The sequence below is a fragment of the Tachypleus tridentatus genome, chromosome 4 (assembly GCF_004210375.1).
Source record: "Tachypleus tridentatus isolate NWPU-2018 chromosome 4, ASM421037v1, whole genome shotgun sequence".
NCBI classification, from domain to species: Eukaryota; Metazoa; Arthropoda; class Merostomata; order Xiphosura; family Limulidae; genus Tachypleus; species Tachypleus tridentatus.
In genome coordinates this window covers 4,604,754-4,627,815 of record NC_134828.1, presented here as the reverse complement: position 1 = coordinate 4,627,815, position 23,062 = coordinate 4,604,754, and the positions used below count along the sequence as shown (strand labels likewise).

The 23,062-nt window shown below is 36.8% G+C and overlaps 1 pseudogene across 1 annotated transcript in view; it reads left to right on the top strand.

Moving 5' to 3' along the window:
- The window catches only part of LOC143248477 (multiple PDZ domain protein-like), a 115,410-nt pseudogene that overhangs the window by 23,113 nt on the left and 69,235 nt on the right, over nucleotides 1-23,062 (top strand). Inside the window, exons 3-5 of the transcript XR_013026998.1 lie at nucleotides 3,959-4,059; nucleotides 20,146-20,229; nucleotides 20,327-20,452. The product of XR_013026998.1 is annotated as a multiple PDZ domain protein-like (transcript). The remainder of the gene's footprint in view (nucleotides 1-3,958; nucleotides 4,060-20,145; nucleotides 20,230-20,326; nucleotides 20,453-23,062) is intronic.

The following is a 23,062-nucleotide window of genomic DNA, read 5'->3' as shown; positions in this document are numbered from 1 at the left end:
CCCTCTAGTTTTACACTGCTAAATTCGGGACGGCTAACGCAGGTTGCCCTCGTGTAGCTTTGCGCAAAATTCAAAAACAAAGAAACTTTATTGACTTCGCGCGTTATTACTAAGTGTATCGTTTGGCTAATTGTACTGCTTGTGATAAATTCTTGTCTCACTCAGAAAGTCACGCTAATAGAAATACCTGACATCTAGAGCTTAAAGTAAAGTAACAACAAATGAAAGTGATGTGAACAAAGAGGTGAACACCACGAAACCTCAAACTGTTGTTAACCATAACCACCACACAATCAGCCAACCAACTTCTCAAGAAATGTAACAGTTGTTTACATCTGAACTAGTAATTTAGGGAGAGTTTACCTAAATATGGAAGTTTTTAATGAGTTTTAGTTATTAAAAAACAGTTTCCCTCTCTCTTATCTGGTACACATCAGATCTCATTCACTAGTCCCCACAATAGCACAGCGGTATGTTTAAGAACATACAACGCTAGGAACCGGGTTTTGATACCAGTTGTTGGCATAACACAGATCGCCCATTGTACAGCTTTGTGCTTAACAAACAACAACTGATTCACCTAGGTAACAGTACATATATAGAGACAAATATATATTTGTATGTATATATATAGAGACAGATTGCATAACTATATATTTGTATGTATATATATAGAGACAGATGGCATAACTATATATTTGTATGTATATATATACAGACAGATTGCATAACCATATATTTGTATGTATATGTAGAGAGAGACAGATTGCATAACTATATATTTGTATGTACATATATAGAGACAGATTGCATAACTATATATTTGTATGTACATATATAGAGACAGATTGCATAACTATATATTTGTATATATTTTTAACATGGCGGCCTTTGTAGCCTCGCTGATTTCCTTCAATACTAATTTTTTCACACAAACTGCGTTATTAGCTGGGTTTTGCAGTACAGTCGATTTATTTTTGGGATATATGATGAAATTTATACTTTTGTATAAGAAGTAAGTTTATCAGTTATTAAACAACTTCTTACCAACTCAATGAAGAAAAAACGGTATGAATGGAGTCTGAAATACAAGAAATGGACGCAAGAACAATGGAGGAAGGTGTTATTCAGTGAGTAGACTCATTTCTTCGTACAGGGTCAAAGAAGTCTGCATGTTCGCAGATCTCCAGGTGAGAAACTTCGGGAATATCACATCAATCAGTTCGTAAAACATCCCTTGAAGAAGATGTTTTGGGGCTTTTTCAGCTACTATTGCGTCGGAGGCTTACATGTCGTAGAAGGTATGAGGCGAGGACCACAGTACATCGAAGTTTTGCAGAGAAGAGTCGTTCCAGAATTGAAAAAGAGATTTCCAGATGGATCTGGCATTTTTCAGCAAGATCTGGCTCCGTGCCACACATCGAAACTTGTGAAGAATTTTATGACTAAAACGCGAATAAAGGTGCTGGATTGGCTTGGAAACTCTCCGGACTTAAATCCTATTGAAAATCTTTGAGCGATTTGTAAAGAAAGACTTCGGGCAAAAGACTGTACTACGAAAGATAAGCTAATTGAGGCCATAATTGAGGTGTGGTACTGCGATCCAAAAATTAGTAAAGATTACAGTCAACTCGTGGATTCAATGACAAAGCGGAGTAATGATCTTCTGAAAAATAAAGGCTATCATATCATGTATTAATTTGTGAGTAATTTTTGGATTCTCAGAAATAAAACGCAAAAAATTGAAAAATCGTAATTTTCTGTCTTGTTTCAATTAATTTGCACAAGGGTGTAATTGCCAAAGTCAAAACTTTAATGCAAAGTTTGCTGGCCTTGTAGGAAGTAATAAAACCATTGGAGAGGTTACACTCTGTTTGACCTTTGGTAACGAATCCAGTAAGTTTATCAGAAAATTTAGATAACGTATAAAAAATATTGAAGAGCTAGAAACTGGTTTCACAGAGACGTGAGAAAAAATTCTCTGGAGATTAGGTTTGATTATTTTTAAGCACAAGACTACGCAATGGGATATCCATAATATGCCCAACATAGGTATCAAAATCCGACTTTTTTAGTATGGAAATTCTGCAAAATTACCGTTAAACCACTGGAGGGCGTTCTAAAGAGAAAAGTGAAGATCTACAAGGGTGCAATAAGTTATCGATAGTTAGGCTTAGGAAGAGGTAGGTGGTCACAGAAACAAATGTTAACTCTGAAAATAAATGTGATTTCACACTTTTAAAGTTCTCGTCCATTGTCAGATAAAGTGATTTCAATCACATGTTAGAAGTATGTACTATTAAAACTATAATTTTAAAAGCCGTACTTCATACATGTAAGCTTAATTATGAATGTATGTATTTTGAAATACCAATGTCTTCTGAAAGTAAGTTCATAAGATTTTCTAGTTATCATTACATTACCTTAATTTAAACTACTGTTTTAACAGGTTTTCTTTTATTTTACATTCTAATTACGATTTTCTTTGTTTTATAAATTCACGCTTTTACGTGAATAACAGCCGTAATGCTTCATTTTTTGTAAAATTACAACGATAAGAGTGTAAGCACCAACATTTTGAGCAACAAAATTCGTGTTTGTTAGAACTACAGTTTCGTTCCCTAAGAGCTAATGGACAGAAAAAGACTCGTTAGGTTAGAAACGTGGAAGTTCGATCACATTTGGAAGAAGCCATCAGTGGCAAATGGTGTTGGCTTGAGAGAAGTGATACATGGTCAGTCGAAGTATTAAGTAATGTGGAACAAAAGATTCTGCGTTTCATTCTGTAATGAAGTCTGTTCTGTATAACTGAAGAACAAAGTTGCTTTATGAAACTTCATATTATGTAAAACTAGAATTCAGTAAGTTTTTATTGTCAATATTACTTGGCTTGTATAAGTTTTATAGTTGCAATAAATACTAGAACGAATTTAGTTTGGGGGTTATCAAATTACAGTTTTGCCATTTAAATAGTTTTTGCTTTGAAAAACACTGTAGACCAGTAACTCCTGTGATTTTTCAGATGATGGCCACGTAAGTCAGGCTGAAAATGTGTTTCTTGATGAATACATTATTCCTTAAATAGAGTTTTGTTTAGTATGCAATGTTTAATAATACAGTCCACGAATCAAGTTTTAGAGGACCTGATGTGGTTCCAGTATTGTGGGTCATTGTGGTGCGTGAAGAAAATTTTGAGATAAATATTTAAATATCACATAGTAAGGAATAAACGATAACTATTGTTAAGAGAGTTTTAAGGCTTTGGTAACAGTCATTAAAGTGTGTAACTTACAAATAGCAATAATAACCAGAAACCTTAACTATAGTTATGAAAGTAACCTCGCATCATAAATGGTAAGGGTACTTAGTATATTTGTGATAGTGATAGTTTCAAGTGTTTTCGTACTTTGCCGCATGTTTAGTCTGATTCAAGATATTTTAAAAGTTCTGATCAACACCACATGTATGGGGATAAATAAAACCTCAAGGTTATCTCACATAAAAGTATTAAATATCCTGTTATTTAAAAACGTCCATGTTTATTACAATAATAGGAAATTAAATCTCTAATAAAAGATTGATACTACAGTGTTTCGCTAACATGTTTTGAAAGTCAAAGTAATGAAATAAAAAAGGTGTACTTCACGTTTCGAACTCTAGATAATTTACAGTTTGTATGTACTTCACGTTCCAAACTCTAGATAATTTACAGTTTGTATGTACTTCACGTTTCGAACTCTAGATAATTTACAGTTTGTATGTACTTCACGTTTCGAACTCTAGATAATTTACAGTTTGTATGTACTTCACGTTTCGAACTCTAGATAATTTACAGTTATTCATAGTTAAATTTGTTGCAGTTTTCTTTTAGTTTCAGTTTTATGAAACTGTATAATTATTTTTTTTTTCATTTTTCCATCAACAATAATAACATTTGTATTTTTTTCTCAACTTCTAGCTGTCACCACTATTGAGGATTTTGTAGATACAACTATTGTCCTCAAGAAAGACAACAATGAACTGGGGATTAGTGTCACCGGGGGAAATGACACCTATTTGGTAAGATATTAAAAACTGATGACCAATTCTTAGGTCGGGTTAAGTTTGTAAGTCTACTGTAAGTGACGTCACCAAATGTCTACAATAACGAGACATTTATAACTGTAGTAGTCTGCTTCAGAAGAACAATCTATAAAATAACATTGTTTACTTACTTTAAGCATAGAGATTCACAATGGTCCATCCTCATTGTATTTCCACAGGAGTGAACCCTGAAATTTAGCATTCTTAAGCCCTTATATTTACTGTTCAGCTGCCGGGGTATTATATTTATTACCGAAATTTAAATTAGTCTGAGATTTCTCATGGAGACTTCATTCTTAACTCTTTAAGAAACCCACACTGAGGAGATTGAAACTTAATAAATTTGAACCAAATTAGGGTAATTCTTTAGATATCAGTAACAATACTTGTCACTTCTGTATATTTAAGAGTAAAATGTTTTGCTTCAAACTTTATGAAACACAGTTTGCGAACTACATTTTGTCTCGTATTTTCATGCAAGGTTACAAAAAGGGTTACCTACGTATAGCACTCTTTAATTTTTGACCTGATAGACAGGAGAGAAAGCAGCACTCGCCACCAAATCTTAGGTTACTGTAATTTTGTTTGACAAAATATTTGGATTGGACCGACACTTGTATAGTGCACTCATGGGCGTAAAGTGTGAACATGTTTGTTTGTACGGTGAATCATTAACCATCAGGTTCACAGTCCGTATAATCCAACTACATGGTTACACTCAGCCTCAAACCCCAGATTTGTAACCAATACATACACTTCGTAAACATTAGGAAGTATCTGTATACCAGTAAAGAACTCCACTAAACTAGTACTATCCTGTAGAGATTTAAGGAAATATCTGTATACCAGTAAAGAACTCCACTAAACTAGTATTATCCTGTAGAGATTTAAGGAAATATCTGTATACCAGTAAAGAACTCCACTAAACTAGTACTATCCTGTAGATATTTAAGGAAATATCTGTATACCAGTAAAGAACTCCACTAAACTAGTACTATCCTGTAGAGATTTAAGGAAATATCTGTATACCAGTAAAGAACTCCACTAAACTAGTACTATCCTGTAGAGATTTAAGGAAATATCTGTATACCAGTAAAGAACTCCACTAAACTAGTACTATCCTGTAGAGATTTAAGGAAATATCTGTATACCAGTAAAGAACTCCACTAAACTAGTACTATCCTGTAGAGATTTAAGGAAATATCTGTATACCAGTAAAGAACTCCACTAAACTAGTACTATCCTGTAGAGATTTAAGGAAATATCTGTATACCAATAAAGAACTCCACTAAACTAGTACTATCCTGTAGAGATTTAAGGAAATATTTGTATACCAGTAAAGAACTCCACTAAACTAGTACTATCCTGTAGAGATTTAAGGAAATATCTGTATACCAGTAAAGAACTCCATTAAACTAGTACTATCCTGTAGAGATTTAAGGAAATATTTGTATACCAGTAAAGAACTCCACTAAACTAGAACTATCCTGTAGAGATTTAAGGAAATATCTGTATACCAGTAAAGAACTCCACTAAACTAGTACTATCCTGTAGAGATTTAATACTGACGAGAATACTTATTTGAATTAAAACAGAACCATTCTGCTGGAAGAGGGTCTAACATTTCAAATATTGTGTCAAATGTAATCAACCCTCGTGCTAGTGAGACAATTAAAAGTAATACTTCTTACTCTGACATTGAAAAGACGTCAAAACTGAAACCTTACGATGTTAGCGCCAGGAAGCGCGTGACGTTAGTAGGAGTTTGTTGATAAAAACTGTGGGTCCTGCCTGTGTTGATTAATTACCACATCAAAAGCTGTTGGGAAACAGCAACAAGTCGCTGCTAAAAGTGATTTTATTGGCTGTACATCATATTGAAAGTCAGAATACCCCATTTGACAATAGACTAAATATAACTTTTCAACATAACTTCTTCTGGTATCTACACTTATGAGATGGTTAAATAAAACTTAAAAGTGAACCCTCAACAATGTTTTTGTACTTTCACTTGAGAACTCTATTGATGCAGAAATCCTACAGAAAAACCTATGTTTTGTAGGTTAGCAAAGGCCGCTACGTGACCTAAAGGTAAAGAAACGTTGTACATAAAAACTCTGCTTCATCATTAAATATTACACAGTATTCACTATATTTAACCTCCATTTCATTTGACTATTTCAGTTGTGCCACATTTTCGTTTCCTCAACTTATAATTACATATTAAAATTGTTTATTCTTGTGTGTTGTAATTCTTCTGTTGTAATTACAAATATTGTTTGCTTGTTTTCTATCCCACGTTACTGATGATGAAATTGTGAGAATTCCCAAACATTTAATAAATGTTTCCTGTTTTCACACTTGTGCTTTGTTTTATCATTAAGTTATGTTTTATTGTGAGGATTCCCAAACATTTAATAAATGTTTCCTGTTATCACGTTTGTGTTTTGTTTTATCATTAACTGTGAAGGTTTATAAATATCAAATCGGAGTTTGATCGACACACCACATTAGAGTTTCAAGACGCTGACCTTTGTTGGTGATTAGAGTTTCAAGACGCTGACCTTTGTTGGTGATTAGAGTTTCAAGACGCTGACCTTTGTTGGTGATTAGAGTTTCAAGACGCTGACCTTTGTTGGTGATTAGAGTTTCAAGACGCTGACCTTTGTTGGTGATTAGAGTTTCAAGACGCTGACCTTTGTTGGTGATTAGAGTTTCAAGACGCTGACCTTTGTTGGTGATTAGAGTTTCAAGACGCTGACCTTTGTTGGTGATTAGAGTTTCAAGACTCTGACCTTTGTTGGTGATTAGAGTTTCAAGACGCTGACCTTTGTTGGTGATTAGAGTTTCAAGACGCTGACCTTTGTTGGTGATTAGAGTTTCAAGACGCTGACTTTTGTCTATGCTTAGAGTTTCAAGACGCTGACCTTTGTTGGTGATTAGAGTTTCAAGACGCTGACCTTTGTTGGTGATTAGATTAGAGTTTCAAGACTTTGTTGGTGATTAGAGTTTCTGACCTTTGTTGGTGATTAGAGTTTCAAGACGCTGACCTTTGTTGGTGATTAGAGTTTCAAGACGCTGACCTTTGTTGGTGATTAGAGTTTCAAGACGCTGACCTTTGTTGGTGATTAGAGTTTCAAGACGCTGACCTTTGTTGGTGATTAGAGTTTCAAGACATTGACCTTTGTTGGTGATTAGAGTTTCAAGACGCTGACCTTTGTTGGTGATTAGAGTTTCAAGACGCTGACCTTTGTTGGTGATTAGAGTTTCAAGACGCTGACCTTTGTTGGTGATTAGAGTTTCAAGACGCTGACCTTTGTTGGTGATTAGAGTTTCAAGACGCTGACCTTTGTTGGTGATTAGAGTTTCAAGACGCTGACCTTTGTTGGTGATTAGAGTTTCAAGACGCTGACCTTTGTTGGTGATTAGAGTTTCAAGACGCTGACCTTTGTTGGTGATTAGAGTTTCAAGACGCTGACCTTTGTTGGTGATTAGAGTTTCAAGACGCTGACCTTTGTTGGTGATTAGAGTTTCAAGACGCTGACCTTTGTTGGTGATTAGAGTTTCAAGACGCTGACCTTTGTTGGTGATTAGAGTTTCAAGACGCTGACCTTTGTTGGTGATTAGAGTTTCAAGACGCTGACCTTTGTTGGTGATTAGAGTTTCAAGACGCTGACCTTTGTTGGTGATTAGAGTTTCAAGACGCTGACCTTTGTTGGTGATTAGAGTTTCAAGACGCTGACCTTTGTTGGTGATTAGAGTTTCAAGACGCTGACCTTTGTTGGTGATTAGAGTTTCAAGACGCTGACCTTTGTTGGTGATTAGAGTTTCAAGACGCTGACCTTTGTTGGTGATTAGAGTTTCAAGACGCTGACCTTTGTTGGTGATTAGAGTTTCAAGACGCTGACCTTTGTTGGTGATTAGAGTTTCAAGACGCTGACCTTTGTTGGTGATTAGAGTTTCAAGACGCTGACCTTTGTTGGTGATTAGAGTTTCAAGACGCTGACCTTTGTTGGTGATTAGAGTTTCAAGACGCTGACCTTTGTTGGTGATTAGAGTTTCAAGACGCTGACCTTTGTTGGTGATTAGAGTTTCAAGACGCTGACCTTTGTTGGTGATTAGAGTTTCAAGACGCTGACCTTTGTTGGTGATTAGAGTTTCAAGACGCTGACCTTTGTTGGTGATTAGAGTTTCAAGACGCTGACCTTTGTTGGTGATTAGAGTTTCAAGACGCTGACCTTTGTTGGTGATTAGAGTTTCAAGACGCTGACCTTTGTTGGTGATTAGAGTTTCAAGACGCTGACCTTTGTTGGTGATTAGAGTTTCAAGACGCTGACCTTTGTTGGTGATTAGAGTTTCAAGACGCTGACCTTTGTTGGTGATTAGAGTTTCAAGACGCTGACCTTTGTTGGTGATTAGAGTTTCAAGACGCTGACCTTTGTTGGTGATTAGAGTTTCAAGACGCTGACCTTTGTTGGTGATTAGAGTTTCAAGACGCTGACCTTTGTTGGTGATTAGAGTTTCAAGACGCTGACCTTTGTTGGTGATTAGAGTTTCAAGACGCTGACCTTTGTTGGTGATTAGAGTTTCAAGACGCTGACCTTTGTTGGTGATTAGAGTTTCAAGACGCTGACCTTTGTTGGTGATTAGAGTTTCAAGACATTGACCTTTGTTGGTGATTAGAGTTTCAAGACGCTGACCTTTGTTGGTGATTAGAGTTTCAAGACGCTGACCTTTGTTGGTGATTAGAGTTTCAAGACGCTGACCTTTGTTGGTGATTAGAGTTTCAAGACGCTGACCTTTGTTGGTGATTAGAGTTTCAAGACGCTGACCTTTGTTGGTGATTAGAGTTTCAAGACGCTGACCTTTGTTGGTGATTAGAGTTTCAAGACGCTGACCTTTGTTGGTGATTAGAGTTTCAAGACGCTGACCTTTGTTGGTGATTAGAGTTTCAAGACGCTGACCTTTGTTGGTGATTAGAGTTTCAAGACGCTGACCTTTGTTGGTGATTAGAGTTTCAAGACGCTGACCTTTGTTGGTGATTAGAGTTTCAAGACGCTGACCTTTGTTGGTGATTAGAGTTTCAAGACGCTGACCTTTGTTGGTGATTAGAGTTTCAAGACGCTGACCTTTGTTGGTGATTAGAGTTTCAAGACGCTGACCTTTGTTGGTGATTAGAGTTTCAAGACGCTGACCTTTGTTGGTGATTAGAGTTTCAAGACGCTGACCTTTGTTGGTGATTAGAGTTTCAAGACGCTGACCTTTGTTGGTGATTAGAGTTTCAAGACGCTGACCTTTGTTGGTGATTAGAGTTTCAAGACGCTGACCTTTGTTGGTGATTAGAGTTTCAAGACGCTGACCTTTGTTGGTGATTAGAGTTTCAAGACGCTGACCTTTGTTGGTGATTAGAGTTTCAAGACGCTGACCTTTGTTGGTGATTAGAGTTTCAAGACGCTGACCTTTGTTGGTGATTAGAGTTTCAAGACATTGACCTTTGTTGGTGATTAGAGTTTCAAGACGCTGACCTTTGTTGGTGATTAGAGTTTCAAGACGCTGACCTTTGTTGGTGATTAGAGTTTCAAGACGCTGACCTTTGTTGGTGATTAGAGTTTCAAGACGCTGACCTTTGTTGGTGATTAGAGTTTCAAGACGCTGACCTTTGTTGGTGATTAGAGTTTCAAGACGCTGACCTTTGTTGGTGATTAGAGTTTCAAGACGCTGACCTATTGACCTTTGTTGACCTTTGTTGGTGATTAGAGTTTCAAGACGCTGACCTTTGTTGGTGATTAGAGTTTCAAGACGCTGACCTTTGTTGGTGATTAGAGTTTCAAGACGCTGACCTTTGTTGGTGATTAGAGTTTCAAGACGCTGACCTTTGTTGGTGATTAGAGTTTCAAGACGCTGACCTTTGTTGGTGATTAGAGTTTCAAGACGCTGACCTTTGTTGGTGATTAGAGTTTCAAGACGCTGACCTTTGTTGGTGATTAGAGTTTCAAGACGCTGACCTTTGTTGGTGATTAGAGTTTCAAGACGCTGACCTTTGTTGGTGATTAGAGTTTCAAGACATTGACCTTTGTTGGTGATTAGAGTTTCAAGACGCTGACCTTTGTTGGTGATTAGAGTTTCAAGACGCTGACCTTTGTTGGTGATTAGAGTTTCAAGACGCTGACCTTTGTTGGTGATTAGAGTTTCAAGACGCTGACCTTTGTTGGTGATTAGAGTTTCAAGACATTGACCTTTGTTGGTGATTAGAGTTTCAAGACGCTGACCTTTGTTGGTGATTAGAGTTTCAAGACGCTGACCTTTGTTGGTGATTAGAGTTTCAAGACGCTGACCTTTGTTGGTGATTAGAGTTTCAAGACGCTGACCTTTGTTGGTGATTAGAGTTTCAAGACGCTGACCTTTGTTGGTGATTAGAGTTTCAAGACGCTGACCTTTGTTGGTGATTAGAGTTTCAAGACGCTGACCTTTGTTGGTGATTAGAGTTTCAAGACGCTGACCTTTGTTGGTGATTAGAGTTTCAAGACGCTGACCTTTGTTGGTGATTAGAGTTTCAAGACGCTGACCTTTGTTGGTGATTAGAGTTTCAAGACGCTGACCTTTGTTGGTGATTAGAGTTTCAAGACGCTGACCTTTGTTGGTGATTAGAGTTTCAAGACGCTGACCTTTGTTGGTGATTAGAGTTTCAAGACGCTGACCTTTGTTGGTGATTAGAGTTTCAAGACGCTGACCTTTGTTGGTGATTAGAGTTTCAAGACGCTGACCTTTGTTGGTGATTAGAGTTTCAAGACGCTGACCTTTGTTGGTGATTAGAGTTTCAAGACGCTGACCTTTGTTGGTGATTAGAGTTTCAAGACGCTGACCTTTGTTGGTGATTAGAGTTTCAAGACGCTGACCTTTGTTGGTGATTAGAGTTTCAAGACGCTGACCTTTGTTGGTGATTAGAGTTTCAAGACGCTGACCTTTGTTGGTGATTAGAGTTTCAAGACGCTGACCTTTGTTGGTGATTAGAGTTTCAAGACGCTGACCTTTGTTGGTGATTAGAGTTTCAAGACGCTGACCTTTGTTGATGCTTAGAGTTTCAAGACGCTGACCTTTGTTGGTGATTAGAGTTTCAAGACGCTGACCTTTGTTGGTGATTAGAGTTTCAAGACGCTGACCTTTGTTGGTGATTAGAGTTTCAAGACGCTGACCTTTGTTGGTGATTAGAGTTTCAAGACGCTGACCTTTGTTGGTGATTAGAGTTTCAAGACGCTGACCTTTGTTGGTGATTAGAGTTTCAAGACGCTGACCTTTGTTGGTGATTAGAGTTTCAAGACATTGACCTTTGTTGGTGATTAGAGTTTCAAGACGCTGACCTTTGTTGGTGATTAGAGTTTCAAGACGCTGACCTTTGTTGGTGATTAGAGTTTCAAGACGCTGACCTTTGTTGGTGATTAGAGTTTCAAGACGCTGACCTTTGTTGGTGATTAGAGTTTCAAGACGCTGACCTTTGTTGGTGATTAGAGTTTCAAGACGCTGACCTTTGTTGGTGATTAGAGTTTCAAGACGCTGACCTTTGTTGATGATTAGAGTTTCAAGACGCTGACCTTTGTTGGTGATTAGAGTTTCAAGACGCTGACCTTTGTTGGTGATTAGAGTTTCAAGACTCTGACCTTTGTTGATGATTAGAGTTTCAAGACGCTGACCTTTGTTGGTGATTAGAGTTTCAAGACGCTGACCTTTGTTGGTGATTAGAGTTTCAAGACGCTGACCTTTGTTGGTGATTAGAGTTTCAAGACGCTGACCTTTGTTGGTGATTAGAGTTTCAAGACATTGACCTTTGTTGGTGATTAGAGTTTCAAGACGCTGACCTTTGTTGGTGATTAGAGTTTCAAGACGCTGACCTTTGTTGGTGATTAGAGTTTCAAGACATTGACCTTTGTTGGTGATTAGAGTTTCAAGACGCTGACCTTTGTTGGTGATTAGAGTTTCAAGACGCTGACCTTTGTTGGTGATTAGAGTTTCAAGACGCTGACCTTTGTTGGTGATTAGAGTTTCAAGACGCTGACCTTTGTTGGTGATTAGAGTTTCAAGACGCTGACCTTTGTTGGTGATTAGAGTTTCAAGACGCTGACCTTTGTTGGTGATTAGAGTTTCAAGACGCTGACCTTTGTTGGTGATTAGAGTTTCAAGACGCTGACCTTTGTTGGTGATTAGAGTTTCAAGACGACCTTTGTTGGTGATTAGAGTTTGACGCTGACCTTTGTTGGTGATTAGAGTTTCAAGACGCTGACCTTTGTTGGTGATTAGAATTTCAAGACGCTAACCTTTGTTGGTGATTAGAGTTTCAAGACGCTGACCTTTGTTGGTGATTAGAGTTTCAAGACGCTAACCTTTGTTGATGATTAGAGTTTCAAGACGCTGTCCTTCGTTGGTGATTAGAGTTTCAAGACGCTGACCTTTGTTGGTGATTAGAGTTTCAAGACGCTGACCTTTGTTGGTGATTAGAGTTTCAAGACGCTGACCTTTGTTGGTGATTAGAGTTTCAAGACGCTGACCTTTGTTGGTGATTAGAGTTTCAAGACGCTGACCTTTGTTGGTGATTAGAGTTTCAAGACGCTGACCTTTGTTGGTGATTAGAGTTTCAAGACGCTGACCTTTGTTGGTGATTAGAGTTTCAAGACGCTGACCTGTGTTGATGCTAAGAGTTTCAAGACATTGACCTTTGTTGGTGATTAGAGTTTCAAGACGCTGACCTTTGTTGGTGATTAGAGTTTCAAGACGCTGACCTTTGTTGGTGATTAGAGTTTCAAGACGCTGACCTTTGTTGGTGATTAGAGTTTCAAGACGCTGACCTTTGTTGGTGATTAGAGTTTCAAGACGTTGACCTTTGTTTGTGATTAGAGTTTCAAGACTTTGACCTTTGTTTGTGATTAGAGTTTCAAGACGACCTTTGTTGGTGATTGAGTTTCAAGACTTTGTTGGTGATTAGAGTTTCAAGACGCTGACCTTTGTTGGTGATTAGAGTTTCAAGACATTGACCTTTGTTGGTGATTAGAGTTTCAAGACGCTGACCTTTGTTGGTGATTAGAGTTTCAAGACGCTGACCTTTGTTGGTGATTAGAGTTTCAAGACGCTGACCTTTGTTGGTGATTAGAGTTTCAAGACGCTGACCTTTGTTGGTGATTAGAGTTTCAAGACGCTGACCTTTGTTGGTGATTAGAGTTTCAAGACGCTGACCTTTGTTGGTGATTAGAGTTTCAAGACGCTGACCTTTGTTGGTGATTAGAGTTTCAAGACGCTGACCTTTGTTGGTGATTAGAGTTTCAAGACGCTGACCTTTGTTGGTGATTAGAGTTTCAAGACGCTGACCTTTGTTGGTGATTAGAGTTTCAAGACGCTGACCTTTGTTGGTGATTAGAGTTTCAAGACGCTGACCTTTGTTGGTGATTAGAGTTTCAAGACTGACCTTTGTTGGTGATTAGAGTTTGACCTTTGTTGGTGATTAGAGTTTGAAGACGCTGACCTTTGTTGGTGATTAGAGTTTCAAGACGCTGACCTTTGTTGGTGATTAGAGTTTCAAGACGCTGACCTTTGTTGATGATTAGAGTTTCAAGACGCTGACCTTTGTTGGTGATTAGAGTTTCAAGACATTGACCTTTGTTGGTGATTAGAGTTTCAAGACGCTGACCTTTGTTGGTGATTAGAGTTTCAAGACGCTGACCTTTGTTGATGCTTAGAGTTTCAAGACGCTGACCTTTGTTGGTGATTAGAGTTTCAAGACGCTGACCTTTGTTGGTGATTAGAGTTTCAAGACGCTGACCTTTGTTGGTGATTAGAGTTTCAAGACGCTGACCTTTGTTGGTGATTAGAGTTTCAAGACGCTGACCTTTGTTGGTGATTAGAGTTTCAAGACGCTGACCTTTGTTGGTGATTAGAGTTTCAAGACGCTGACCTTTGTTGGTGATTAGAGTTTCAAGACGCTGACCTTTGTTGGTGATTAGAGTTTCAAGACGCTGACCTTTGTTGGTGATTAGAGTTTCAAGACGCTGACCTTTGTTGGTGATTAGAGTTTCAAGACGCTGACCTTTGTTGGTGATTAGAGTTTCAAGACGCTGACCTTTGTTGGTGATTAGAGTTTCAAGACGCTGACCTTTGTTGGTGATTAGAGTTTCAAGACGCTGACCTTTGTTGGTGATTAGAGTTTCAAGACGCTGACCTTTGTTGGTGATTAGAGTTTCAAGACTTTGACCTTTGTTGGTGATTAGAGTTTCAAGACGCTGACCTTTGTTGGTGATTAGAGTTTCAAGACGCTGACCTTTGTTGGTGATTAGAGTTTCAAGACGCTGACCTTTGTTGGTGATTAGAGTTTCAAGACGCTGACCTTTGTTGGTGATTAGAGTTTCAAGACGCTGACCTTTGTTGGTGATTAGAGTTTCAAGACGCTGACCTTTGTTGGTGATTAGAGTTTCAAGACGCTGACCTTTGTTGGTGATTAGAGTTTCAAGACATTGACCTTTGTTGGTGATTAGAGTTTTAAGACGCTGACCTTTGTTGGTGATTAGAGTTTCAAGACGCTGACCTTTGTTGGTGATTAGAGTTTCAAGACGCTGACCTTTGTTGGTGATTAGAGTTTCAAGACGCTGACCTTTGTTGGTGATTAGAGTTTCAAGACGCTGACCTTTGTTGGTGATTAGAGTTTCAAGACGCTGACCTTTGTTGGTGATTAGAGTTTCAAGACGCTGACCTTTGTTGGTGATTAGAGTTTCAAGACGCTGACCTTTGTTGGTGATTAGAGTTTCAAGACGCTGACCTTTGTTGGTGATTAGAGTTTCAAGACGCTGACCTTTGTTGGTGATTAGAGTTTCAAGACGCTGACCTTTGTTGGTGATTAGAGTTTCAAGACGCTGACCTTTGTTGGTGATTAGAGTTTCAAGACGCTGACCTTTGTTGGTGATTAGAGTTTCAAGACGCTGACCTTTGTTGGTGATTAGAGTTTCAAGACGCTGACCTTTGTTGGTGATTAGAGTTTCAAGACGCTGACCTTTGTTGGTGATTAGAGTTTCAAGACCTTGACCTTTGTTGGTGATTAGAGTTTCAAGACGCTGACCTTTGTTGGTGATTAGAGTTTCAAGACGCTGACCTTTGTTGGTGATTAGAGTTTCAAGACGATGACCTTTGTTGGTGATTAGAGTTTCAAGACGCTGACCTTTGTTGGTGATTAGAGTTTCAAGACGCTGACCTTTGTTGGTGATTAGAGTTTCAAGACGCTGACCGTTGTTGGTGATTAGAGTTTCAAGACGCTGACCTGTGTTGATGCTAAGAGTTTGAAGGCATTGACCTTTGTTGGTGATTAGAGTTTGAAAACGCTGACCTTTGTTGGTGATTAGAGTTTCAAGACGCTGACCTTTGTTGGTGATTAGAGTTTCAAGACGCTGACCTTTGTTGGTGATTAGAGTTTCAAGACGCTGACCTTTGTTGGTGATTAGAGTTTCAAGACGCTGACCTTTGTTGGTGATTAGAGTTTCAAGACATTGACCTTTGTTGGTGATTAGAGTTTCAAGACGCTGACCTTTGTTGGTGATTAGAGTTTCAAGACATTGACCTTTGTTGGTGATTAGAGTTTCAAGACGCTGACCTTTGTTGGTGATTAGAGTTTCAAGACGCTGACCTTTGTTGATGCTTAGAGTTTCAAGACGCTGACCTTTGTTGGTGATTAGAGTTTCAAGACGCTGACCTTTGTTGGTGATTAGAGTTTCAAGACGCTGACCTTTGTTGGTGATTAGAGTTTCAAGACGCTGACCTTTGTTGGTGATTAGAGTTTCAAGACGCTGACCTTTGTTGGTGATTAGAGTTTCAAGACGCTGACCTTTGTTGGTGATTAGAGTTTCAAGACTTTGACCTTTGTTGGTGATTAGAGTTTCAAGACGCTGACCTTTGTTGGTGATTAGAGTTTCAAGACGCTGACCTTTGTTGGTGATTAGAGTTTCAAGACGCTGACCTTTGTTGGTGATTAGAGTTTCAAGACGCTGACCTTTGTTGGTGATTAGAGTTTCAAGACGGTGTCCTTTGTTGGTGATTAGACAAGACATTGACCTTTGTTGGTGATTAGAGTTTCAAGACGCTGACCTTTGTTGGTGATTAGAGTTTCAAGACGCTGACCTTTGTTGATGCTTAGAGTTTCAAGACGCTGACCTTTGTTGGTGATTAGAGTTTCAAGACGCTGACCTTTGTTGGTGATTAGAGTTTCAAGACGCTGACCTTTGTTGGTGATTAGAGTTTCAAGACGCTGACCTTTGTTGATGATTAGAGTTTCAAGACGCTGACCTTTGTTGGTGATTATAATCTCAGGGTTACGGGTTTGAATCCCCATCCTATCAAGCGTGCTCGCCCTTTCAGACGTGGGACGTTGTGATGTTATGGTGAATCTTATTCTTAGTTGATAAAAGACTAACCCAAAAGTTGGTGATAATGACTAGCTACCTTCCCTTTAGTCTTACACTGTTAGTTTGTTTTTGAATTTCACACAGAGCTACACGAGGGCTATCTGCGCTAGCTGTTCTTAATTTAGCAGTGTAAGACTAGAGAAAAGGTAGGTAGTCATCACCACTCACCGTTAACTCTAGGGCTACTCTTTTACCAACGAATAGTGAGATTGACCGTGACATTATAAGGCCTCCACGGTTAAAAAGACGAGCATGTTTGGTGTGGCAGGGATTCGAACCCGCGACCCTCGGATTACGAGTCGAGCGTACTAACCACCTAGCTATTCCAGGACAAACAATAATATATCACTATTATCGGACATCTTAAGAGATATACGTTAGTTCCAAATTCATATGCTAAAACAATGTTGAATATTCTTTAAAATGCACTTTTAAAAATATTTAAACATTGTTGAAAAACTTAATTAATCCAAATATCTATAAAGAAAAATAGGTTTGGTTCTTATATACAAAACACTAGTACAAGAAAGTGCGTAAATTACTCGTTAAGACTAACGATTTGGCAATTTGTTGTTTTTTACGAACATTGCTATGATGACAGAAAAGTGTGCGTAGTTTGTTAAAAACCAATAACTGTCAAGTGACGAAAACATCTAGGAATTTGAAGAAGATTTACTATGAATGTACATCATCATGATGTCGTATTAAAGTACAAGAAGCAGCTTTGGTTGATCTTTGGTTCAATTCTTCCTCATGTTTTTGTAATTAGTTCTTGATATTTGGAATTCAAAGTAAGTTATAGAAGTTTTATTTGTATGGTTTAGATAATACCTGTAAACTAGTGACGATGACGTGATATTATTTACAATAAAGATATTTGTATTGCCCACTGTAGCCATCTTCTAACTCGTATTTTCTGAAAAACTGGTTTCTCATCATCGAATTTAAACTAAAGCTTTACTGAGAAAGTTCAAACTGATTTACCCGATAGTTGGTTTATTTGTTTTATCACAAAACTATACAATAAGTTATCTGTATTCTGTCCACCATGGGATTCAAACACTATATTTTAGCGTTGAAAGTCCAGAAACGTGCCTCTGAGTCCTTCCGTAAAAATGTGGAATATTTGTTTTGTAGCTGAGGGCATAATGGGCTGCGATCTACAACAGCAGGGATTGGATCCTGAATTCTAGCTTCGAAAGCCCTTACGTTTACCACATTTCCAATGTATTATTAAAAATGTATAAGTATTAGAAACATTCAAAATACGACATTTCAAGAAAACAACATTCCTTCTTATCCTACGATGATTTATTTGGAATTTGTAAATAAATAATGAATAAAATCTTAATATATATGTTGTGTAATGTTTAAACTTTATATTGCCAGCATACTGGATTGGGTTTGTCAATTTCATTTGTTATCAACTCAGTATCATAACTTCTGTGGTAAAAAAACGAAAAAAACTTTAATGGTACTATAAAAAGTTGGTTTGAAGGTTAATTAAAGTTACTTAAGAGAAAGATTGATCGCAAAGGTTTGCTGGTCTGTTTTATTGTTCAGGATAGCATATTTTATACATTGTATCTCAAACTTTTAGTCTGCCAGCTCAGTTGTCATTGTAATAAATTAATCGGTACTGAACGAGATGGTTAATGAATTGGAAACATTTAAGTACTTACTGCTGCAACTAAAATCGTTCTAGCCTTACGGGATTCAAAACCTTGCGACACTTGAACCATTTCTAGTGATTTTACTGCTTTGTATCAAACATGAATAACCTTTAATAAAAACACTACACAAGAGCTATCAGAGACAGATAACAGCTTCTAATTTTTAACTGTCAGATAAGATGGAATGTAGCTCGTCAATAGAACACACCACCAATAAATACATATTTATTATTATATTATTCAACTTTTAAAGGCGCTATGCAGAATATTAAATTGTTTATATTTAAACATTCTACGTGGTGGAGTCGTTATTACTATTCAATGTAAAACTCGTATAAATATAAATTTAAAGTATATTCTTTCTTGGGCAATGGACTAAGCTTAACGACAGTTGACGTTAGTTCAAGACATGTTACATCTTGTCAGTGTGGGACACCCTTGCACTGTCGTATTGAGGTAGGAGGTTCAACCTCAGGGCCCATAATTTTACTGTATGTAAATTATTAGCCACTGGGCTCACACAACCTTACATCCGCCACTGCACAGTTGGCTTACGACAGCTATCGTTAGTTCAGGACATGTTATATATAACTTGTCGGTGTATGACATACTAGGTTTAATGAAAGTGAACGTTATTTGAAGACATCTTATAACTTGTCATGTGTGACACACTAGGCTTACAACAGTTGACGTTAATTAAAATCGCGTTGTAGCTTATCAGTGTGTGATATATTAGGCTTAACGACATTTCACGTTAGTTGAAAACATGTTATATCTTACTATATAACAAATGAATTAGTGATAATTATGCAAAAATATGCTATGTAAGTCAATATAAAACCAAAAACTAGAGAATAAATGAATTAGTGAAATGTTTAATACATATAATGATAGATGCAGGGTAAATTATTGGTTATAAAGAATGTCTCATTCAAATATTGGACAAATTAAGATAATACGTGTGATAAAAACTGATAACAGTGTCATAATAGTTGTCACACTGAAATAATAAAATAAGAGTTTTATTTGTAAATTATAGGACACATAATTAATTTGTAAATTATAGAACACATAATTAAGTCTAGACTAAATTGTTTGATGTAATCACATTTTAAGACACCCCACGATGCGCCTTTGTCCAATTTAATAATTTACCAAATAATACCTTCTGCCTATGAAAGCACCGTCCACTTTTGTAAGACCAATGCAGGTAAATATATAAAAAGTGTAAACATAAGTTGAGAACAACTGAAATCTATAAGCAGTTCTACGAAAGTAATAGTTTCTAGCCCTATATAAGCTTGGTAATAACATCTACTAATAGATCCCTTGGTTACAATATCTGTTCCTAGCAGTGCACCCTCTGTTACTAGTTCGTCGCCTAGCAACATGCTCTATGTTGAATAACACTTAACTATATTATCACATGGCATCTCCTAGCAACGCATTATTTGATACTACTTCCTAACATAATCGTATCTGGTTTGTAGGACAATGAGATCGTTACACGTGTCACTCTCTGGTGGCGGACCATGAAACACTCGCCCTAATTACAACACCACCTACCGTTAACTCTTTCCGTGAGAGAGTAGTGGGATTGACTGTGGCTCTGTAAACCCCATAACTGAAAGGGCAAGCACGTTCAGAAACGCGGTTTCGAAGCCGTGGCCTACAGATTGCGAGTTAGGAGCTCTAATTACCAAACTATGCAGGGCCTGTATTAAATAAAACAAAACTATAGATTTATAATTGAATGGCATAACTAGATTTAATTAAACGTTATATGGCTTGTTTTAAATATTAACTCTACGTTATAGATCAGAATTTGTTTTACAAGTAAATTATTCGCTTGAGAATAAACAGTTTAAGATCTTTAGTAAGAAAGCAGCTTATCAATAGAACTTGTCGTGAGTCTAATACAATAATAATTGTTATTTAATAGCTCACATCTTATCTTATAGGAGGCCATAGTTGTAACAGATGTTCTTCGCTATGGTGCAGCTTTCCAAGATGGCCGTCTAAAGAGGGGAGATGTTTTGTTGGCTGTAAGTCGAATCATTTTATTAGTTTCAAAGTTTATTCCAGCACGATTTTAAATGAAAAAAATACAACATTTTTTTTTGTCTCCTACGGATTTTCTAGGTGAACGACATGTCACTGCGGACATCTCCTTCAAAGAGGCTGTGAAGCTGTTACGCGAGGCAGCATCGCCCGTTCGACTGTTGGTTGTTAGAGAAAATCCCCAAACCTTATTTACAACTCACCAGAGTAAGTTATTTAGCAGTCTAAGCTTTTACATAATCTTAGCAACTGTTAATTCAAACTTTTATATGTCTGGTTCCAAAGTCAGGCTTAGCGTTGCCTCCCGCCATCATTACTTTTGAGCCTTTGTCTATTTCAATTCTTTCAGTAATTTTGTTTTATAGGGAGTCGAGGATAGATAAAATGAGAATTTACACAGAACGTAGTAATATTTTATTATAAGAATTACTACAAGTACTGTTTGGATTAAAGTTCAAAATAATGTAAGTCTGAGGTAACATTTTTTATAAGAATTGCTACAAGTACTGTTTGGATTAAAGTTCAAAATAATGTAAGTCTGAGGTAATATTTTTTCTAAGAATTGCTACAAGTACTGTTTGGATTAAAGTTCAAAATAATGTAAGTCTGAGTTTTTACGTAACGAAAGGTGATCTTACGAACTCTTAGATCAACCTCAAACATTCTAGAAAATCAATACGCTTATTTTTTATTATAAATAGCTCTTTGTGGCTAAACATTTTACCTTTTATTATGTTTAATTTTTTATATTTCAAACGTTGTTTTGTTTTGAATTTCGCGCAAAGCTACACGAGGGCTGTCTGCGCTCACACGTTGCTTCATTCCACTATTCGATTTGCTTCTATTATTAATTTTATTTAGTTTTCTGCATTTGCAGCAAGTTTTCTTCTGCTGTTATATTTTCTCCTATTATTATGCTTAACTTTTTAGCTTCATGTATTATTTTCTTCTGTTAATTTATGTTGATATCAGGTTTACTACTTTGTTCATTGTGGTAGTTTTATTCCATTCATTGTTTTATCTGCTTTACTACTGTGTTCATTGTGGTAGTTTTATTCCATTCATTGTTTTATCTGCTTTACTACTTTGTTCATTGTGGTAGTTTTATTCCATTCATTGTTTTATCTGCTTTACTACTTTGTTCATTGTGGTAGTTTTATTCCATTCATTGTTTTATCTGCTTTACTACTGTGTTCATTGTGGTAGTTTTATTCCATTCATTGTTTTATCTGCTTTACTACTTTGTTCATTGTGGTAGTTTTATTCCATTCCTGTTTTATCTGCTTTACTACTGTGTTCATTGTGGTAGTTTTATTCCATTCATTGTTTTATCTGCTTTACTACTGTGTTCATTGTGGTAGTTTTATTCCATTGTTTTATCTGCTTTACTACTTTGTTCATTGTGGTAGTTTTATTCCATTGTTTTGTCTGCTTTACTACTTTGTTCATTGTGGTAGTTTTATTCCATTCATTGTTTTATCTGCTTTACTACTGTGTTCATTGTGGTAGTTTTATTCCATTCATTGTTTTATCTGCTTTACTACTTTGTTCATTGTGGTAGTTTTATTCCATTCCTGTTTTATCTGCTTTACTACTGTGTTCATTGTGGTAGTTTTATTCCATTCATTGTTTTATCTGCTTTACTACTGTGTTCATTGTGGTAGTTTTATTCCATTGTTTTATCTGCTTTACTACTTTGTTCATTGTGGTAGTTTTATTCCATTGTTTTGTCTGCTTTACTACTTTGTTCATTGTGGTAGATTTATTCCATTCATTGTTTTATCTGCTTTACTACTGTGTTCATTGTGGTAGTTTTATTCCATTCATTGTTTTATCTGCTTTACTACTGTGTTCATTGTGGTAGTTTTATTCCATTCATTGTTTTATCTGCTTTACTACTTTGTTCATTGTGGTAGTTTTATTCCATTGTTTTGTCTGCTTTGCTACTTTGTTCATTGTGGTAGTTTTATTCCATTCATTGTTTTGTCTGCTTTACTACTTTGTTCATTGTGGTAGTTTTATTCCATTGTTTTGTCTGCTTTGCTACTTTGTTCATTGTGGTAGTTTTATTCCATTCATTGTTTTATCTGCTTTACTACTTTGTTCATTGTGGTAGTTTTATTCCATTGTTTTGTCTGCTTTGCTACTTTGTTCATTGTGGTAGTTTTATTCCATTCATTGTTTTATCTGCTTTACTACTTTGTTCATTGTGGTAGTTTTATTCCATTGTTTTGTCTGCTTTGCTACTTTGTTCATTGTGGTAGTTTTATTCCATTCATTGTTTTATCTGCTTTACTACTGTGTAAACAGTGCTGAGTCTTCTATCTGATCTGAAATTGAATCTTTTAGCGGCAGTTCATGATGAACGAATGAATTCTCTGTTGATATACAGGTACAATTCACTTGACGGGAAGCTAGCTAGTTCTGTTCTTAGCTGACCTTAAAAGATTTATATGCTAATTTTTCATCAAGGAAGATATGTCATGCCTTCATAGAAATACTGACGTCCGAAGTTAATTTTCTGAAGTTGATTAGTTGTAATGTTCGAAATCTGTAAATATTCCTTGTCATATATCTGTAGTTTTCCGATTAATAAACGTTTATCAAATATCAAGTCATCCCGTAAGTGATGTCTGAAAAGCTAATACAGGAAGTTCATTATCATTTTTATCTTTGTAAAAAGCTTTAATGACAAAAATATGTAGTAGAACATGCATAAAAATGTTCAAACAAATAGAAGAAACTAACCCAATACACTTTTTCAGATCATTAATCAAATAACCATTACGAAGATGGATGTGTCTGAGGAGCACATTA